General features: G+C 41.7%; 1 long non-coding RNA gene across 2 annotated transcripts in view; it reads left to right on the top strand.

Annotated features, from left to right (window-relative positions):
- Positions 1 to 22,860, top strand: part of LOC138928930 (uncharacterized) — a 1,213,248-nt gene that overhangs the window by 795,194 nt on the left and 395,194 nt on the right. The gene's annotated exons all lie outside the window — the stretch shown is intronic.

Below are 22,860 nucleotides of genomic sequence, written 5' to 3'. Positions count from 1 at the left end.
GAGAGGGTACTGAGTATACGCATCTCAGCTTCCCTCACTAGACCAGCAATTGCTTCAGTCTGCTCCTGGAACCGTATCTTGATGAGCTCCAGCATCTGCGGCGAGCGGCTCAGCGGCTCCAGTATCCTTCCTTAAGCGTTTGTTGGACGTCGACGACATATTTTGTTAAGTGTCTGAGATTTTTGGCAGTGTAAGGTTCTTGGTGTATTGGAGTAGTGTGTTTATTAGTGTTAGTGTAAAGTGGTGTGGGCAGCAAACGCCAAAAAACTTTTCAGCTAGTTTGCTGTTGGAGACTTGCACACACACACAGGCACAGCGTTGTTTACTGGCGTTATTTAATTTGGCAATAAAGCACAAAGTTTTGTTTTGGAGTGCAGTTGCCAATTAATATTTAAATCGAGAACAGTTTATGTCACGATTAGCACATCAATACTATTTATTTGTATATTAATTCACTGATACAAATTTAAAAAGTACGGAGCACTGCAAAACACGACCGCTCTCCAATAATACAAATTACCAATTTTTCTGTTATGGTATGTCTCTGGTTTTGTGCAAGTTGTGCCTTTGCCATCATTGCATTGTTAATAAATTTTACAATTGTAGCGCTACCTGACGCTAAACTACCCACAGCGCTAAGGGCTGTTAAAATAGGTACCAATGGTAAAAAACCACCAACTTTGGGAACTGATATTACCCGTGGAATTACAACATTTTTCTTACACCCCATCGATTTTGATACTGCACTGCGTGGCTTATTCTTTCGCAATTCGATGGTTGCCTTTTTGATAATTGATGCAAAAAATTTTTCACCACATCCTTTTTCTGTTGCTTTTTTAGCTTCATCATGTTTGTAACAAAATATGATGCAGCCCTTTCACTAATGCTGCTATCCGCTGCTTTTATCCGATCCCAAGCCCTATCAATTAAAATCGAGTCTGCTTTATGTCGGTCCCCAAATCCTTTGTATTTAAATATGCTATATCGTGTTCCCTACAAGTTTCGTCTAAACCGTTGATCCCCCGATCACCGCGAGCTAATCGTTTCTCTAGCTTCATACCAGTTCCACAGTAATTATACCCAGGTATATGAGCCTCAAAGGGAAGAGTGTTAATTAAATTATTTATGAGAACTGTACCCTGTTTGATATTTGATTTATGACTGATAATATTATAAAAATGTTTTCCCATTTTATATCAACCTCAATTAACCACTGGTTGTCTTTGAATGAAGTACCTATCTCTAAAACATGCGTTTATTACAAAATACAAATACAAATACAAAAATACAATACAAAATAAAAACATCATAGTAAAGAACATTTAAAGTGGCGGTCATGTTGAGAGTAAACACCTGCGTCACAGCTCACTGCTACCAAACACAATTAGAGCTTTAATCGTGGGTCCCTCAAATTGTGGAAAAACGAATGTGATGATTAGCTTAATCGAGGACCCAAACGGTCTTAAATTTAAATTTAAATATTTAGGTGTTTTCAAAGAGTTTATACCAACGGAAATATGAGTATTTGGAAAAACTTGTCAAGCCAATACGAGGAATCATAAATTTTCAGCAAATGACACCGTTTTGTCACCAGAGAAAGCTAAAAACAATTCCATCATGGTGTTTGATGACGTAGCGTGTGAAAAGCAAACTGCTATTCGCAATTATTTTTGTATGGGGGCGACATAGAAATATGATTCATTCTATTTATTTCAAAACGTATACACATATTCCAAAACATTTAATGCGATATAATGTAAATTTTATTATAATGTTTAAGCAGGACGATATGAACCTTCGTCACATATATCGAGATCATGTTCATTTTGATATGAATTTTGAAACATTCATGGAAATTTCACGAAAGTGTTGGAACGGTAAATTTGGATTTCTTGTAATCTCTAAAGACGATGATATGAAAGGTGGACGATATAGAAAAGGATTCGATCAATTTATTATACTTGAATAAATAATAATGATAATATAAATATAATAATATTATTGTGAATAAAGTCAGTTCAGACTCAAGCATCATAATGACTACATCATTGACAATAGCTCTAAATGGCAATACATCTGTACTTAGCGAGAATTTTTTCCCACAAATTGAGCTAAAACGTAATTATGAATGTGCTCTAATTGATTTTTATACATTCAATTCTAAACCGAATGTTGATAAGAGGATCAGCCTATTTCATATTGGGAATAAAGTCATTGAAATACCAATTGGCTCATATGAGTTTGATGATATTTCAAAATATTTTCTTAATAAGCTCAAGGGGTATGAGCTTCAAGACAGTATAAAAATAGAGTGTAATATCAACACTTTACAAGTTCGTTATTGCTAAAAAGGAGACGGTATATTATAATCATAAACGATCGTGGGTGAAGAAAAATCAGAGTCTGTCCTTTTTAGGTAAAGTCCCGTGGGTGAGCGCTCTCCATACGACTGTACTTTGGCTTTATGATGGCTTCTTCAATTGCATCCCCATACCTTTTTATACCCTTGCAGGGTATTATAATTTCAGTCAGAAGTTTGCAACGCAGTGAAGGAGACGTTTCCGACCCTATAAAGTATATATATTCTTGATCAGCATCAACAGGCGATATATACTTTGCATATAGTCTTCTATATACTCTCACTGCTATATATTTTGGAACGGGCCGGATCGGACTATATCATATAGCTGCCATACAAATGTTCGATATATTTTTAGGAAAAAAATTATAACTTAGCTGTTTTTCAACATTTTTGCATCATTTTTGAGATTTGTCCATTTCATATTATTTCAGATTTTGGTTTTAAATTTCATGAAAATCTGATCACTATATCTTATAGCTGTCATACGAACGAACGGGAAATTAATAGAAACAAGAAAGGAAGCTAACTTCGGCACGCCGAAGTTTGTATACCCTTGCAGATTGGTTTCGATGTTTATATTATAGATTTAAATGCTGAAAACACTCACAAAACAGAGTTTCATTACATTTTACCTATACTTATGTTTACAGTTTGACAGTTACAGTTTTACATTCCCAACTTTATATATTCTATACATTTACCGATCGCTTCTATGGCAGTTATAAGATATAGTTGTCCGATTTTTATAAAATTTATACCAAAATTCTAGAATAATAATATATCTCAGAGTAGATAAACATACGTTGAAAAACAACGAAGCTATAATTTTTTTCCTATTTATTGCTCGATCGTTCCTATGGCAGCTATATCATGTAGTCGTCCGATTTTCATAAAATATTTACCAAAATTCTGAAATAATATAAAAAAAAATGGTGCAAAAATGTTGAAAAACAGCAAAGTTTTAATATTTTTTCTAAAAATTTATCGAACATTTGTATGGCAGCTATATGATATAGTCGTCCGATCCGGCCCGTTCCGACATATATATATAACAGTGAGAGCATATAGAAGACTATATGCAAAGTTTCATTCAGATAGCTTTAAAACTGAGGGACTAGTTTGCGTTGAAACGGACAGACGGACATGGCTAGATCGACTCGGCTGTTGATGCTGATCAAGAATATATATACTTTATAGGGTCGGAAACGTCTCCTTCACTGCGTTGCAAACCTCTGACTGAAATTATAATACCCTGCAAGTGTATAAAAAAATGTTAACATCATTGTTTCCGAGATATAGGCTTACTTTATTATTTCAAAATTTTGGTGTAAATTTTATGAAAATCGGACAACTATATCATATAGTTGCCATAGGAACGATAGGGAAAGTAATAGAAAAAATTATAACTTCGTTGTTTTTCAACATATTTTCATCTACTTTGAGATATGAGCTTTACTTATTATTATAGAATTTTGGTATACATTTTATGAAAATCGGACAACTATATCATATAGCTGCCATAGAAGCGATCCGTAGATGTAGAGAAAATGTAAAGCTGGGAATGTATAACTGTAATTATCAAACTGTAAACATAATAAGTATATGTAAAATGTTATGAAACTCTGTTTAGTGTCTGTTTTCGGCATTATAATTGATAATGTAAATATGAAAACCAATCTGCAAGGGTATACAAACTTCGGCGTGCCGAAGTAAGGTTCCTTTCTTGTTTAATATAAAGGTCGTTGGTAAGCATCCTTCATCCGTATGTGCTTTGGATTTCCCGTTATGAGGCCTTCTTCAATTGCATTCCCATCCCTTTTTTAGTTTAGGGGTCGTGCGTGAACGTAGATGTGTGGATCAGGATCACTTCGGGCGGAGCAGGATCGCCGCCGTGCGCCCTTCAGTGGGAAAACTTGTTTTCTTTTTCTCTTTTCAAGTAAGGTATCTCACAGGGAAAATTACATTCCAGAGTCGTGGGTGGGAATCTGTTTCGACTCTGGCGCCCTTCTTCACTTACACCCCGTCCCTTTTTCAAGCGAGGATCGTGGGTGAACGTACACGGGATGCTCAGGATCATTCCGGGCGGAGCAGGATCGCCGCGGTGCGCCCTTTTTCAATTGCCTCAAGTGGGTGAACGTACACGTGACGCTGAGGATTATTCCGGTCGGAGCAGGATCGCCGCGGTGCACACTTTTTCAATTGACTCACCCTCTGTTTTTTTAAGTGAGGGGTCGTCGGTGCACGTTCATCGCTCCGGGATCGCTCCCGGGATAGCTTCGTTGCATTCGCACTCGTAGCCATATCCCTGTGGGAACCCTTGAACACTTGATCTCAAGTGTCCTTTTACATGCACTGACCCTAACTTATTCCATCTGTATTACCCCCTCTATTAACAGGTTGATATCTTACCCTAACTAAGTGCATTTTTATTACCTAAACCACTCTAATTTAGACAGCTAACTCATTAATTGCATTTTTATTACCCTTTTTGCCGACATCAAAAGTCCCGAAAGTCGGGATATCCCACTTTGTGTTCTCAGAAAACTGGGACCTTCAACGAGTCAAATAATTTTTGTAACACTGCGCATTATGCACGGTAAAAGTGAACCGAGCTGATAAATAACTAGATAGGACAGTTAGAGAACCCGTACGTTCAAATTTAGCATACAGATTTGATTTTTTATTTCTGAGGCGGGTCAACTCTTTGGTAAACCAAGAAGGCTTATTTGATGTTGACGGACGGTATAACGGAACACATTCAATAAAAAATGAATTCATAGCACTGTAAAAAATATCCACGGCTTCCGCCATGTCAGTGCATATGTATAGATCGGACCAATTATAATCAATTATGAAATTATTCAGCCGTACGAAGCCCGTCTTGCTAAAGCAGAAGACTTCTTGGGCTGGACAGTCAGATTTATTCCGTGGAACAGTCCCCTGGGATGTTAAAATAATGATAACAATAAATGGGAAGTTCTGACAATGGAGGAATGTAGGAACATGTAATAAAAATGGAACTACCATTAACTGATAGCTTCACGCAAAGAAATTCAACATCGTTGACCTGCTCTAAAGTAATTAATTCGGACGTGAGTGCAGTCGACCGCTATAAGGACACCTCTTCCACTTCGGAGCTCAGAATCTCCGGCTTTAACCAGGTTTCTGTGAATACAATAACTTGGGAAGCAAATGTGACACAGTCAGAATACAGTTTAGGAAGCTTACTGCGTAAGCCGCTTGCATTCTGATAGGAAATACCAAGAGAGTTGGTTAATTTTTTGGGACGGAATTGACAGACGTAGAAGGCGCATTGGGCAAATCTGGCCTAGGAAGAGTAATTACTACAGACCGCTTTCCCTTTTTCTTACCTTCGAACTCTGACAACCACATGCTGTGGCCAGGCTTGGGCAGATCATAGTATGCCAAAAACTTTTTCATGAACATTTATCTTGAAAGAAGAAATGTTTCTAGGATAAGTAAATTAAAATTTTTCCACCTTATTTTTTTCTTCATCGGCTTTTATATTGCTTTGGATAAAAGCTACAACATCTTCCGATGTTTGATTAGGGGAAAGCCGCAAAATAGATAACTGTTTCGTTGGTGGAATTGCCGTAAGGGGTTTTGGCGATCGATCTCAGAATTCTTGGAATTTGTCCCGGGGTCGGGGGCAGGGTCGTGGGAGGCTGCTGTTGAGAGCCTATCACTGGTGGCTGGGATTCGCCTAGATGCTGCACACCAGTTGCTTTTTTTTTGCGCCGAAGAGACTCCTTTAATAGCTTGAGACTATTAAACTGAGTGTCCAGCGCCAAGAGCATATCTTGAGTTTTGCGAAAACTCAATAACAGCTCCTTAAGACTGCCCTTGGTTTGCCGCATGAAAGACATCATTTCCCTCTCCACCTCGAGGCAGGCCTCACAGCAGTAACGTACGCCGATATTTTTGGCCACGTCATCTACTGTCCGTGAAACAACACCAATGTACTTGGCATATACTATGTTATCACACAGCCAACAGGTGATGGTGGGTTCACCGTTAATAATATTTTTTCTTACAATTTCTTGAGGAGCAGACCATATTAACAGCCATTTTAAAGACTTCCCACTGTACCTTCGCTATTTACGAGAGGACGCAAGGGACTAAGTGCAGCGGCACTGAAAGAGCGGGAGAGCAAAAGAGCGGGAGAGCAAAAGAGCGGGAGAGCATTAGATAAGCACTAATAAAACCGTTTATAGCTGTCGCGACGACGCAAACAACAACAAAGGCAATATACACAAAAGGGAATGCAACAAAAAAATGCAAAGCAACCGAGGCAGCCCAAACTAAAATGTAATTTAAATTGAATTAAACAGCGCAAATAGACAAGTTGCATGCACACACGAAGTGAACGGGAATTATTAGAAACACCAAATGTGAAATGTTAATAAACCCCGGAGGTTTTTAGGCTAATTCTACACAAATCGGGAGCGCAAGAAAAAAACACGTCCGTTCCCTTTGGAGGAAGAATACTATAACTGTTAACTACATTTCTATTCAGTGTATTCGAAAAGTTTTAAACCTTATTAATTTTAACTGTAATTAACTCAAATGAGTTAAGTTTAAATTTATTTCATTGTAGGTTTTTAACTAGTGTCACGTAGTTCTCTGGCCGGGGTAGTACCTCAATCGGTGCCAAGAAACCTATACAAGCGGCTTCACCGATCGCGTTGCTTGGGGTGCAACCCGGGAAACTTCGCTGCTAGCGCCCTCTCACGGATACGTTTGGCAACGGGAGCGCCTTCTGGCGAGCAGTGGCGATCACACTGCTTGGTATGAAACTCGGGAGCGACTCGCCACTAGCGCCTTCTGGTGGTAGGGGTTTGCAGGGGAAGCGCCGTTTAGCGGTCAGCGACAAAGAAAGAGGTGTCCGATTGCACTGCTTGATGTGGAACTCGGGAAGTTTGCGACTGCGATCGCGCTAAGCGCGGCCCCCAAGGTTAGGACTCCGGTGTCCACCGGGATTATCCCCTCCAGGAGGATCTAGGGTCTACGGGTCTACTACTCCCAATGGGTTCGGAGCCTACAAGAATCTACCAATCCAGATGGGTTCGGAGGGTATAGGAATACACTACTCCGGATGTGCTCGGGGTCTACGGGAATCTACTACTCCGGATGGTCTCGGAGGCTACGAGAATCTAGTACTCCGGATGGTCTCGGAGTCTAGAGGGGTCTAATTCTCCGAATGGCCGACGTTCGGCCAGAGAGGCGCGGAGATGCGATCATGCGCGCAGATATTCGGAACGGCGAAAACTGTTGGAAGCCGAAGCGCATGGTTTCTTGGGGCGTCTCTCCCGTTCGCGTTATCTACCTTTTTTTTTATTGAAAAGAACATAAAGTTAAATATTATACATATAATACATAGCAGGGATAGAGTGAAAGAGGCCGCACCCACGGGACTGCCGCAAAGCTATACTTCACGGGGGCGGCCTGCTGACGCTCATCGGTCGCCTTCAGTGCGACGAGTCTGCTCCCGGCGCCTCAGCTCTCGCATCACGGATGCTGCCAGTTTAGCAGCCGCATTCCATATGGAGGGGGTCTCCATCATGCAACCGACTAAGTTGTCGGGGCGGTTCATGGCTGCTTCCAGCGCAGCTCGTTCCGCCGAGAATAAGGGGCATACGAAAAAGGCATGCTCCGCGTCCTCAGTAAAAGCGCTGCCACAGTAGTCGCAGTATGGGTCGACCTCATGCTTAAACCAGTGCAGGTAAGCCTTGAAGCAACCATGTCCTGTGATGATCTGCGTGGTTTAGAAGCCCAACTGATCATGTAGTCTTTGCAACCAGGGAACTAGATCGAGAATGAGCCTGTAGGTCCATCGTCCTGTGCTCGCGTTTTTCCATCTATCGTGCCATCGAGCCGTGGTGCTGCTTCTCTGGATTCTGCTACCCGAATTTCCAGTCCTGCGCTCATCCGCCAGTAGGTCTATTGGGATTGCTCCCGACACCACCAATGCAGCTTCTTCTGACACCGTGCAGAAGCAGCTCGAGATGCGCAACGCACAGCGTCTGTAGACAGACTTACACTGCCGGCTGTAGCTGGCAGTCCTCATGGCTTCCGCCCAAATCGGCGCGGCATACAGGATGGTCGAGGTCACCACTGTACCTATTAGTCGTCTGCTATGCTGCTTGGGGCCTCTAGTGTTGGCCATCATCATCGAGATAGCAGCAGTGGCCTTAGATGCCTTGGCTGCTGCGTGCTCCAGGTGTCTTGAAGCTCAGCCTATGGTCGATAATGACTCCAAGGTACTTGATAGCCGTTTGTCGAGCCGACCCAGAAGTTGACCTTCTCTACGGTCTTTCTGCTGCTTATGAGCACTGCTCCCGTTTTGTGTTCGGCGAGCGAGAGACCGTTGTCTTTCAGCCATGATATTATCTACATTTTTTTTTTTTTTGGATTCAATTTATTAATATGTACCCTACAACTAGAAAAACAAATACAATACAATACAGCAACGACAGATGTTACTCCTCCTCTCTCGCGAGCGGGACCTCGGCCCTCACTGTGCGGTACGGCCGCAAAGCATTGCTTCGCACAGTGGCAGACCGCTTAGCTCATCCACTCGTTCCCGCCCCTCTCCAGTGATTTCATCACTTTGGCCGCAAATTCCGCCGTCGCTTCCCAAGTCCGTGGGCTCTCCAACATTAGCGGCACGAGCGTGCCCACACCGATCTCCACTCCTGCTGCCGCCTCCAGCGCTGCCCGTTCTTCGGCGAATCGGCGGCACTCAAAGACGACGTGGCGCGCATCCTGTTGCACGCTGGATCCGCACTCCGGACAGCCATCCTCGTTCTTGTGGTAGCTACGGAAGCAGGCATGCCCGCTCAGCACCTGGGTCAGGTAGAAATCCACCTGCCCGTGCATCCTCTCCATCCAGGCCTCAATGTTGGGGATCAGGCTGTGCGTCCATCTCCCTTTGGACGAGGCATCCCATCTGGCTTGCCAGCTCTCGTAGCTCTTTCCTCTACCTGCTATTTTAGCCTCGGACTCCGCGGCGCGATCAAGTCTATGGTGCCCGCAGAGCACCTAGCCTTCTCGCGGACCAACTCCCTTAGAGGGACCAATCCCTCTAACACAAGCGCGGCGTATAGTCTGTTTGTAGACTCCGCACCTCGCATATAGGACTTGGTCTCGGCGGCTGCAGCCTACAGCGTACTCCAAGTGCTCCTTAAACGATAGCCGGGTATCGATCAGAACGCCGAGGTATTTGATTGCCCTCTGCGATCTAATCACTACTCCGCCTACCCGGATCTCGGCCGTTTCCACGATCTTCCGGCTCGAGATCAGGACTGCCCCCGTCTTGTGTGCCGCTAGCTCCAGGCCATCACTTGCGAGCCACGATTCGATCGCATCGTTTGCCGTAGCTTCTGCTGCGGTGCGCTCCTTGGCGACTACGACCACCGCTACGTCGTCAGCGAAGCCCACAACGGTCGTGCCATTGGGAGCCGCAGAACGCCGTCGTACATGGTGTTCCAGAGCAGGGGTCCCAGCACGGAGCCCTAAGGGACTCCGGCGGAAACTTCATATGCTTTGGAGCCCATATCCGTTGCCACTGTGAGCACTCTCCAACTGAAGTAGCTCATTGCTATCCTCATGAGGTACCCTGGGATATCCAGAGCGGCAAGGGACTCCAGCGTTCGGTTCCAGTTTGCGGTGTTGAAGGCGTTCCGTATGTCTAGCGTTACCACTAGACAATAGCATTTGGAACCGCCTTTCCACCTCTTACCGGCGATGGCCCATTCGGCTATTCCCGTCACCGTCTCGATGGCGTCCAGCGTTGACCTTCCTTCCTGAACCCAAACTGATTTGGAGAGAGACCTCCGGCCTCTTCGATGGCCGCAGTCAGTCTGGCGGATATGATCCGCTCGAAGATATTACCGGTGGTGTCCGTGAGGCAAATGGGCCTATAGGAGGATGGCTCTCCCGAGGGCTTGCCCGGCTTGGCGAGTAGCAGTAGCTTCTGCCTCTTCCATCTTTCCGGGAAGGTCCCCTCCTCCAGGCACTTGGAGTACAGGGTTGCGAACTCCCTCGGGTGCAAGGCGACGAACAGTTTCAATGCCCTGTTGGGTACAGTGTCCGGCCCCGGCGCCTCTTTGGGGGCACGCTGTTACCCATTCGGATCACCTCCTCTTTCGATACTTCGCAGGCATCGTTGGGCTGGTGCTCTGCACTGGACTCGACAGTCACCGGAGATCCTGTCGGGAAAAGCGCCCGCACTATGTGAATAGCGCCCAAATAAGAACACGTCTTCATTTGCTGAGTTAATATTTCAAACTGATTTTTCTTTATTCAGATCGGACAGTTCCCGATCGTGGGAAATATTCTAAGTGCGATAAGGGTGCACACAGTCAACCCGATAACACATATCTAATCTCTTCCTTCGCAGTGAACGGACGTGTTTTTTTCTTGCGCTCCCGATTTGTGTAGAATTAGCCTAAAAACCACCGGGGTTTATTAACATTTCACATTTGGTGTTTCTAATAATTCCCGTTCACTTCGGGTGTGCATGCTACTTGTCTATGTTGTGTTATTTAATTCAATTTAATTGCATTTTAGTTTGGGCTGCTGCGGTTGCTTTGTATTTTGCTCTTTTTGCATTCCCTTTTGTGCTTGTTTGCGTTGCCGCGACAGCTATAAACGGTTCTACTCAGTGCTTATCTCACGCTCTCCTGCTCTTTGCCCCCCCGCTCTTCTAGTGCCGCTGCATTTAATACCTTGCGCTCTCTCTTAAATAGTAAAGGTACAGTGGAAATCCTTATAATGTCCCTTAATATGGTCTGCTTCGCTAAAAATTGTAAGAAAAATATTAATTACGGTGAACTCACCATCACCTGTTGGCTGTGTGACAACATAGTGCATGGCAAGTGCATTGGTGTTGTTGCACGGACAGTAGATGACGTGGCCAAAAATATCGGCGTACGTTACTGCTGCGAGGCCTGCTGCGAGGTGGAGAGGGAAATTATGTCTTTTATGCGGCAAACCAGGGGTGGTTTTAAAGAGCTATTATTGAGTTTTCGCAAAACTCAAGATATGCTCTTGGCGCTGGATACTCAATTTAATAGCCTCAAGCTGTTAAATGAGTCTCCTAGGCGCAAATAAAAAAAAAGCAACTGGTGTGCAGCATCTAGGCGAATCCCAGCCACCAGTGATAGGCTCTCAACAGCAGCCTCCCACGACCCAGCCCCCAACCCCGGGACAAATTCCAAGAATCCTGAGATCGAGCGCTAAAAAAGATTCGGTATCCGAATACGTCGCGGGTGAGACCGTGTCCCCGGTGTTGCCCACTTCCGTTTTGTCCACTGGGGGTCCCAATTGTTGTCCTCTCAGAGCCCTAATCCAAGTCCCTGCCAGGGTATCAGGCCCGGACTACCGGCCGAATGTGGTATGGTGGGTCAGTCTGCCGTGCCAAAACCCCTTACGGCAATTCCACCAACAAAACAGTTATTTGTTTCGCGGCTTTCCCCTGATCAGACATCGGAAGATGTCATAGCTTTTATCCAAAGCAAAGTAAAAGTCGATAGAGAAAAAATTAAGGTGGAAAAATTTAAATTTTCGTATCCTTGGAACATTTCGTCTTTCAAGATAAATGTCCCTAACGAAATCTTTGGCACTCTATGCTCTGCCCAAACCTGGCCACAGCATGTGGTTGTCAAAGAGTTCGAAGATAAGGAAAAGAAAAAGCGGCCTGTAGGAATTACTCTTCCTACTCTTCCGTCCCAAAAAACTAACCAACTCTCTTGGTATTTCCTATCAGAATGCAAGCGGCTTACGCAGTAAGCTTCCTAAATTTTATTCTGACAGCGTCACATTTGCTTCCCAAGTTATTGTGTTCACAGAAACCTGTTTAAAGCCGGAGATTCTGAGCTCCGAAGTTTTTCCAGCTGCGTTCACAATATACCGGCTAGATCGGCCTATCAGACGTGGGGGAGGTGTCTTTATAGCGGTCGACTCCACTCTCACGTCGGAATTAATAACTTTCGAGGAATCTAACGATGTTGAATTCCTTTGTGTAAAGCTATCAGTTAATGGTAGTTCCATTTTCGTTACATGTTCCTACATTCCTCCATTGCACATTGGGATGAAATGCCTTTATTTTGGCCACAACCGTAATTTTAAAGCTAGAAAGTTGAAACTTTGAGAATTTGTTGCTTATATTATTTGTGAATTTCTTTTTTTTTTTTACACTGCCACCTTTCCTTCTTTGCCGCCCACATAATAGAACTGCAGTATATTCATATAAAATTCATATTAATGTTTATTATTTTTTTTTTTTTCATTTTTTTATCCATAATTGTTAGAAAATTTTTTTATTTTAATATTTTTGCATATTATAACATAATTTGATAAACGAAAAAAAATATGTACATAAACTTGTATTAATATAAACGTTCTTCTTCTAAATCAAAATCTAAATATGGTATACTTGTAAGGTCGTCTTTAATATTATATACTTGGGCTGCATCTTCTGGATTTGGAGAAGCTAAAAGTGCAATAACTTTACTTGGCAATAAGTGTGATTTTGAACTCTTTTTTTGAGCGATGCTTGATAAGTAAGGATCAGAAGAATCCAAAGCTCTATGAAATACGTCAGTTAAATTGTTCACTCGGCTATTTTTCCTCGCATGCAAATCAAAAAATAGCGATGACATTGCGATTATTATCCAGCCAAACTTTCTGTAAGTCACCTCGACGAATTCCAACCTTGCTCGCATCTGTTGAAATATCAAACCCCCCCGCAAGTTCCCGCAAATTATTTAAGTGCTATCTGAATATACACATAATAACACATACTACCACATAAGCTGTTATTTGAATCCTGTTGTATCTTGCTAGATATGCTCCACGAAACACAAATATTTTAAGGTTAGAATCAACAAAACTAGTGCTTACGTATTTCATTAAAAGCATGACAAAACAAAAGCACATATAATTAAACACTTATACAGATATTTTCTACATACCATGTGAAACATTTTCCATTTTAAGGTATTTTAATTGGTCAAACTGTTTAAGAATACGAGAACGTCAAAGTTAAGAAACTTGTCTAATCAGCAAACTTGCACGCACTACGTGGCAAGAACAGTTGACTTTCAAGGGCTGGTGGAAGACAACGGTTGGACAATAAAATACCAATTAAATATTTTTAATGCCTAGGGACATTTCTTAGCTTAAGATAATTGTAACAATATTGATATATTAACACGAATTTTTTAGGTTTTGGCCAAAAAAAAGGCATTTCATCCCAACGTGCATTGTCGGAACTTCCTATTTAGGCCAGTTTTTTACCAGGTCCCGACGGAATACCAGGCTGTGTGCCTAGGAATCGTGCCGAAGCCCTGTGCAATCCACTTCTCAAATCGTTTACCTTATCCTTAGAAACCTTCCACTTTCCCCTTATTTGGAAGGAATCATTCGTTATTCCTCTCCACAAAAAAGGTAGCAAATTGGTGGCCAACAATTACAGAGGTATCTCTAAGTTGTCGGCCATCCCTAAATTGTTCGAAAATGTTATTACTTCTCATCTGCAGCACCTGTGTAGGTCAATTATTTCTCCATGTCAACATGGTTTTATTAGGCGAAGATCAATTACAACCAATCTGTTGGAGCTCACTTCCTTTATTATAAAGGGCTACCGAAATAACTTTCAGACAGATGTAATCTATACCGATTTCAGTAAAGCATTTGACTCTGTTAACCATTCTCTTCTTGTTCGGAAACTCGATTTAATGGGATTTCCGATTGATCTTCTTAATTGGATCTCATGTTATCTAAATGGCAGGACGCAAAAGGTCTTTTTAAAAAATAAACTATCTAATGTTCTTAGGGTTACATCTGGCGTCCCGCAAAGGAGTCATTTGGGTCCCCTACTGTTTACATTAATTATCAACGATCTGCCCGAAGTTTTGACCAACTCCAGAGTACCTATGTATGCTGAAGACGTCAAGCTTTATGTGCAATATAACGATGCTACTTGCCAATCAGACTTACGGTCTGTCTGTAAGTCTGATTGGCAAGTAGCACCGTTATTTTGCACAGAAAGCTTGACGTCTTCAGCGTACATAAGTACTCTGGAGTTGGTTAACAATTTTCAAACATGGTGCTGCGTGAACTTATTAAACTTAAATGGCTCTAAGTGCAAGCTAATGACATTCTCCCGTGTCATTCCTAAGCCTGCAACTTATATGCTAAACGGCTGCTCTTTGGAAAAAATTAATATAGTTGATGATTTAGGTGTCCGTCTGGATCCTAAACTTGACTTTATCGATCATATTTCGTGCATGGTGAATAAAGCCAGGGGTGTGCTTGGTTTCATTAAACGGTGGTCGAAGGAATTCAATGACCCCTATGTTACAAAAACTTTATATACTTCACTTGTTCGTCCTATCTTAGAATATGGATCCTGCGTTTGGAGCCCTCAGTATGGCGTCCACAGTAAACGCATAGAATCGGTTCAAAAGAACTTCTTACTTTTCGCTTTACGCGGTTTAAACTGGGATGCAAACCAGAGTTTACCGTCTTACTCTAGTAGACTCTTACTAATTAACTTACCCTCTTTATCTAATCGTAGAACCATGCTAGGTATTACATTCTTATACAACTTAATCCGTGGTGACGTGGAAAGTACTGACTTGCTCGGTCAGCTAAATTTTCACATACCAATACGAAACACTAGATCCTTTTTACCATTAGTTTTGCCCCACTGTAGAACATCCTTTGAACTACATTGTTCGGCTGGGGGGGAATTTCTTCCTTCACTTCCGTAGGATAAGCACTATTAAAAACACTCCCGCGCCGCAGTCGTAAAACACCAAAGAAAAATCACCACCAAGAAAAAGAGTAGTAGGCCGGGGGGGGCGTGGTTATTTCAATGTAAAATAGTGGATGTGGTCCGCTTTATTAGAGTTCATAAAAGGAATTAAATGTACAAGCGGGAGTGGGAGATCAAACAACTAGGAGAGCGGGAGCGGCCGCTCAGCGATGCGACGATCGGCCAGAGCCGAAGCATCCGCTAGAAGAGCGAGAGCAAGCGGAGGAGCTTTGGACTGGAAGTCTGGAGGGAGAGGGAGAGAAAGAGAGAGCGCACTGCCTCCCGAAATTAAGCGCCTTTCTGGCGTGAACATTCTCCCCCCCGTGCGAGGATACGCAGCAAAATATTAGAAGTCCTTCGCTCGGGAAAGTGTTGGATTCGCTGAGTGGTCGTCGGCATGTAGAAGTGTGTGATGATCCTGTCCACACGACTGGCATCGGTCGTTACTACGGTAAGATCCTCCAGAATGGTGGTGGGCCAAGCAGTTGACGCAGTATTTTCTGTCGATGACTGCCTGGAGCCGTTTCTTTACATCAAGTCGAAGAAAACGGTGGCACTTCCGAAGAGGATGGTTCCCTTGACAGACTCGGCATTGGTAGGATGAAATACCTCGGGAACGTCTGCTTTTGTTGTGGTTGTATGGAACCCAGTAGTTGAAGGAGTCGGCGGCATTGGTCACTCGTGTAGAGAACGACGAAATCCGCTGGATAGGTGGAGATATTTGTCGGGTGTCATCACGAGGAATCGGAACACTGGAAGATGAGTCGCTTGGATGCAACAAAGTGTGATGTCGACCGTGGCAAGTAAGACAGTTGTGGGCGCTTGTGCAATTACGGAGTGGATGACCGCTTGCAAAGCAATTTAAGCACAACTGCTTTTTCTGGATATAAGATGATCGATCGACTATCGTCATCTGAAGGAAGCGTGGACACAAACGCACTGGATGGTTCTCTGCAGAACACAAATCGCATCTTTTGGACGTATGTAGAATCCTCGTACTAAAGGATTGTAGTACTCGTGGCGATGGGTTGGAAATTGTCGGTTTAGATGAACGAAAGCGTGTCACAGTAGGCTGGAGAGAATCTATGGCTTCCAGAGTTCTATAGCGCTCTGTTAGGAATGAATCAAGTTCCGGCCACGTAGGAATTTCGTTTTTTTGTTGGATGGATTGCTCCCATAATGAAAGCGTCAGCTTTGGAAGTTTTGTGGAGCACAAATAAACAAGGAGGCAATCCCAATTCTCAGTAGAAAGGCCGGAAATTCTCAGCGATGTTAGACAATTTTGGATTGTATTTTGCAGCTCCTTCAAGGCTGCCGAGGATTCGCGTTCAATGGACGCCATGTTAAATAATTTCTTAAGCTGATTGTTTACTAACGCGCGTTTATTTTCAAAACGATCGTGAAGCGCTGACCACGCGGATTGGAAGCCATCAATGGTCAGTGGAGATTTAGAAACAATGGCGTGAGCTTCGCCGCTAGTTTTTGCGTTTAAGTGGAAAAGCTTTTCCACTGGAGTTAACCTTGAATTATTTACATAAATGGCCGTAAACAGGTCACGAAAAGTGGGCCAGAGCAGATAATCTCCGTCAAAGATTTCTGTGTCGCATGGCGGAAGACTGCAACCCCTCGAGAATGACTCTGGAGCTGTTCTTGCCTGTGAAGTGGAGGCGGACACACGGTCGATGTCTTCGTTCAGCTTGGAAGCACATCTTTCGTACACCGCATAATAGTGTTCGTATTTATTTTGGAAACGGTCTCATACTCCCGTTCAACCTTTTCCCATAAGGACTGGATCTGATCTAGACGGATCTTTAATGTGAATGAATTGGGCTTGGAAGTGGATGCCGCAAAGATCTGGCTCTCAAATTGGCTGAGACGGTTGCTAGTTGCTATAAACTCAAGCATATCAACATCTAGAGGGCCGTTGGCTCTGGATATCTCCCTCTTCTGACATACATATTTATATTCCTTTGGGAGTAGGCAGGAGTGACCAACTAATTAGGTGAATGAAGCTGCTGGATTGAGCAGAATTCTCAAAATAAAGGATGTTCGCAAGAATATGCTGTAGAATTCGAATGGAATAATTATTTGCTCCCAGTACCGTGAACTAAATCGAAGGAGTAGCAATGTGAGACGGTAAAATCGTAACAAATATGGATTGCAAGAATATGCCGTAGAATTCGGATGGTAGATGGTAGATGGTGGAAATATTCAATCTCAGAATTGCAAGTAAATACAGTGGAAAAAATTTACTTGAAGTAGAAGCGACGAGAATCGAAAATTTATTTGTAGTGGAACCAATATTAATTGGAGCAAATGCGACGAGAATTTCAAATTTATTTGTAGTGGAACCAATATTAATTGGAGCAAATGAGGCGAGAATTTAAATTTATTTGTAGTGGAACCAATATTAATTGGAGCAAATGCGACGAGAATTTCAATTTATTTGACCAAATAACTAATTGCTGGACGGAAATGCCAAGTTGTTTATTATTTTCGTATTTAATAATAACCCAATAAATGCAAAAAAATATATAGATGGAGTACCCTTGACAATCGCGGATATTTAATCGAGTGCAAAAACTTTAAAAGTATTTGTGATTAAGTGATTGATTAATTATTAATTAATAAAAATATTAATTATAAGGAAAAAATAATTCGATCGGAATGGTGGGATCGGAACACCTGACACCTTTCTTCTCAACGCAATGTTCGTTGGGTTACGCTGCCGGCGATGTAAAGCTCTTGTGTATGTATATGTATGTAATACTGTCTTCCCACACAGCGCATTTGTGAGGAACGTTTGGGATTTTTCACAAATGTGAAACTCGTGTTCCCACACAACATTAAAGCGCATTTAGCATCCGAACAGCTGATCGATCAGCTGTGGCTCATGAAAACGTAAACAAAGGCTGTCGAATTGGCAGTTGCAAATTTGAAATGGAGCATTTACCAACTATTTTGGCTGTTGTACAACAGCAAAAGGCACAGATTGCGTCAGAATTTATCCGCAATAAATTTAAATGAATTAAATGACAAGGAATTTTAGTTTTTCTAATAATTTTTCTCTAACAAAGAGCAAATTCCCCGAAGAGTGTCTATAGGTGGTATAGGCATCCAACATCTTTAAAATAAGGTAGAGGTAGGCGGTTTATATTAAATAGTAACAATTGGGGACATATTGGGGCAAGAATATACAGAAAAAACGCCAACATCTATTTTGGGCATGCTTGTAGCTTTGGCGCCACGTTTTAAATTCCATATCTCATTTGTTTCTCGCCAAGTGTGTATACACTTTCGTAGTGTTGGTCAAATTAAGAAGAAGAATCAGAGTTGCACCGAAGAACTATCGCCTAACTATCGCCAAACAAACCGTGGTTAGATTTTAATGCTGAACTAACGCCGGCCCATTTGGGAAAATTCGGAACGGCAAAACCTTATGGAGCATTTGTTCAACGGATGCTAAATGCGCTTTAATGCTGTGTGGGAAGACCCTATAAGGTGTCGCGGCGGCAGCGGAACTATGTAAGGCGCACCAATAAAATGCAGAAAAAAGACGGACACTGGGTTACAAAGTTTTGTTTCAATATTTTGTTCTTTATTATATTATATTTTGATTTTCTTGTTTTATATATTTTTTTAAATGTCGTATGTAAATGTATGTGTATGGGGGAAAAAATATAATATGGAATAATATGTAATATGTTTTTAAATGTTGAAAATATAATATAAGTATATGGATTTATTATAGCACTGGATAGCTATACGTAGGCAGCGGACTGTATTGGATTGTTAATATAATAATATATATGTATATATATGGATGTTAGCGGACTGTATTTCGATTATTAGTAATTTTTATTATTGGAATTTTATTTTCTATCGTGCGAAATTAAAATCAGTCTTTATGTATGGACATATGTATGAATTTTTATTCTTATATAGGAACCGTTTTGTACATTGATTTACGGATAAATGCCAATATGTATAGAGTAAAGCGGAATAAGAAGAATATGGCGACGTTCAAAAAGGAGACGGATTGAAAATTTTACGAATTGTAGACAATGGAAAATTCCTTAACTGCCGTTGTCAGGAAAACTCGCACTTGGAGTCGACACAGAAAATTAGAGAGTGACCGAAATTAAATGTTCGGACTACTGCTGAAGATCGGCAGCGAGGGGGGCGACGGAATACGGAGTACTTATCTTGGAAGCAAAAAAACGCCGAGAACTGCTGGTGAAGCGGAGTTGCAGAAAAAATCCGGAATCCAAAATCCGGCTCTGTAGGACTATATGTTCGGCTGGGGGGGAATTTCTTCCTTCACTTCCGTAGGATAAGCACTATTAAAACACTCCCGCGCCGCAGTCGTAGAAAACCACCGGAGAAATATCACCGCAAGGAAAAATTTACCACCAACGAAAAGAAGTAGTAGGCCGGGGGGGGCGTGGTAATTTTCAATATTAACGAGTGGACGTGGTCCGCTTTATTCGAATTCATAAAGGTAATTAATATACAAGCGGGAGTGGGAGATCAAAACTAGGAGAGCGGGAGCGGCCGCTCAGCGATGCGATGATCGGCCAGAGCCGAAGCTTCCGCTAGAAGAGCGGGAGCGCAAACTGAAAGCGAGAGCGCGAGCTGAGGAGCTTTGAAGAAGCGGGAGCGCTTCGGAGTCGCCGGGGGGGGAACATAAGCTCCTGACCTGAACACTATAGGCCAATTTCAATCCTTCCTTTTCTAGCCAAAGTGCTTGGAGACTTAATGTCCCAACAAATTCAGAAGTTCCTTGAAAGGAATTCCTTACTTTCACCAAAGCAGTCGGGTTTTCGGAAAAAGAGAAGTTGTGTGAGTGCAATAACAAATATCGTGGAAGACATTCGATAAAAACTTGACAATAATTGTGTGACTTTTTCGACCCTTCTTGACCATAGTAAAGCATTTGACTCTGTCAGTCACCATATTTTAAGTACAAAACTAAAAAACCACTTTAATTTCTCGTGTACTGCAGTTCGATTTATAGAATCCTATCTTTGTGATAGGCTACAAGCAGTGGTTGTAGGTGCTAGGACTTCCGACTTTTGCCAACCCTCACGTGGTGTTCCTCAAGGATCAGTCTTGGGTCCATTATTGTTTTCCATGTATGTGAATGATTTGCCCAGTCTCTTGTCTGATTGTGAAGTCCACTTGTATGCAGACGATGTGCAAATATATGTTAGCAGTCCCATGAGGCAGTTAAATGTTTGTGTTAGTGTAAGTAATAATATGCTTAATGTAATTTATAAGTGGGCAAAAGGTAATGGCTTGTGTATAAATCCTAGTAAATCAAAGTGTATAGTAATTGCCAAAAAACCGATTGATACAACGAACATTCCAAATCTAGCAATCAATGGCACGCTGATTCAATTTGAGCACAGTGCAGTAAACTTAGGATTTACATTTAGTAACACCCTTAGCTGGAGCAAACATATATCCAAAGCTACAGGGCGAACATACGGTATGCTAAGGCAGCTGTCATATTCCAAGTCATTCCTCCCGATCCAAATAAGGCTTTTAGTAGCCAGGATAATTTTAATACCAACTATGTTCTATGAAGTGGAAGTATTTGGACACTGCGATACACGCGATATGCACAAGCTGGCTGTAGGTTTGAACTCAATTGTACGGTATGTCTTTAATCTAAAACGACGACCATGTATCACACTTGACTAATAAAATTCTTGACTTAAACTTGACCTCGTGGATTCGCTATAGGACTCTATTATATTTCCACAAAATTGTGATATCCCAAGAACCAACATACTTGTTTGACAAACTCAAATCTGCTACCTCAACTAGAACGAATAATTATATATGCCCAAGATATAATTCGCTGTGCTCAAATAGGCAATTCTTTACTAATGCTATCCGTCTGTGGAACAATCTGCCACATAGATATAAGAAAATTAGGGCCGCAACTCAGTTTAAATCCCAAATAAAAGAATATTTAAAGTAAAATGTAATGTAAGAATAAAACAATTATTAACTAGAAGACATGTAGTAATACTTTATAGATATAAGTTCATATGTGTTAAAATTAAGTATATACTATTTCAAAATCGTTGTGACTAGCGCTACAATTATAAGTGTAAACTTGCTGCGCTAGGATAATATAATAAATAAATTGAAATTGAAAATGGAATCTGTATCGTTGGGTAAAGGCTTGTACCCAAAAACATACAAGAAAGGCTATGGGATATCATTTTCAAAAAATAGTAATAAACAAAAATGTAATCAAAAAAAACTATTAAATGAGCTACCCAAGGGAGCACTTTCCAATTTTTATATATTGAAGTTTGCCTTTAAAAATATTCCACATTTTCGGGGGGTTTATATGAGAGATGAGATACCCAAAGTACCACATTATTGAGAGCGTGGAATAATAAATGTAGCAGACTCATCGTCAGAAGGAACGCATTGGGTGGCGTATTGTAAGAAAAGAAAAGACTCTTATTACTTTGACAGTTTTGGTAACTTACAGCCGCTTTAAGAAATAGTTAGATATTTTGGGAAAAATATAAGATTTAATTATCAGCGTTTCCAAAAATTTGATACTTATAACTGTGGCCATTTATGCCTTAATTCTTCCCATACCCTTCGTAACCACTTCACATGAAATGGGCAATTTGACCTTTTACAAAGCTAGACGTTCTATCCCTTGGAACCAACTACCATAGTACAAGTGGATAGCAGTGGGAGAAGAAATATGCTCCTTGGCGGGTATAAATTCAGGGACCTCGTCTACGAAAAATATCATTCACCGACCAGCAAGTGTCACGATCAGCCACCAAACCCAGCATTAGCAGAACAACAACAACAATCAAGAAGATGAATCAGTTTACCACCACCAGCACATCCAACTTCGCCACCTCATCCACCTCCAACTTAACCGCCTCCAACCTTCCCTCTGCGGTCACGCAAAAGCACATCGATGCCCTTATGAGGGATATCGAGGAAGACCCGTTGATGCAGGCCTTCAACGACTGCAAAGTAAAGCGGAAACTGAGCTTTAAGAAGCTGCCGACTCATAGGCCTTCAATATTTTTTCGGCCAAGTGGGTGACGGGAATGTTCGGCACCAATATTATGGTAACTAATGTTGTATACCTCCCGGATAGGTACTCCCAGATTCAAGATGATTTACTTCATAAATTTTCTTCAGGAATGTATTCCTTCCTCAAGCTGGAGGATGGTAACATAATTATAGATTTCAAAACAAATTTTAATAAATAAATAAAAAACAAGAAAGGAAGCTAACTTCGGCATGCCGAAGTTTGTATACCCTTGCAGATTGGTTTTCATATTTATATTATAAATTATAATGCCGAAAACAGACACTAAACAGAGTTTCATAACATTTTACCTATACTTATTATGTTTACAGTTTGACAGTTACAGTTATACATTCCCAGCTTTACATTTTCTCTACATCTACGGATCGCTTCTATGGCAGCTATATGATATAGTTGTCCGATTTTCATAAAATTTATACCAAAATTCAATAATAATAAGTAAAGCTCATATCTCAGAGTAGATAAAAATACGTTGAAAAACAACGAAGTTATCATTTTTTTATTACTTTCCCTATCGTTCCTATGGCAGCTATAAGATATAGTCCTCCG

The sequence above is a fragment of the Drosophila kikkawai genome, chromosome 3R (genome assembly GCF_030179895.1).
Source record: "Drosophila kikkawai strain 14028-0561.14 chromosome 3R, DkikHiC1v2, whole genome shotgun sequence".
Classification (NCBI taxonomy): domain Eukaryota; kingdom Metazoa; phylum Arthropoda; class Insecta; order Diptera; family Drosophilidae; genus Drosophila; species Drosophila kikkawai.
Note: the sequence above shows the minus strand (reverse complement) of the source record. Positions and strands in the feature narration are given on the sequence as shown.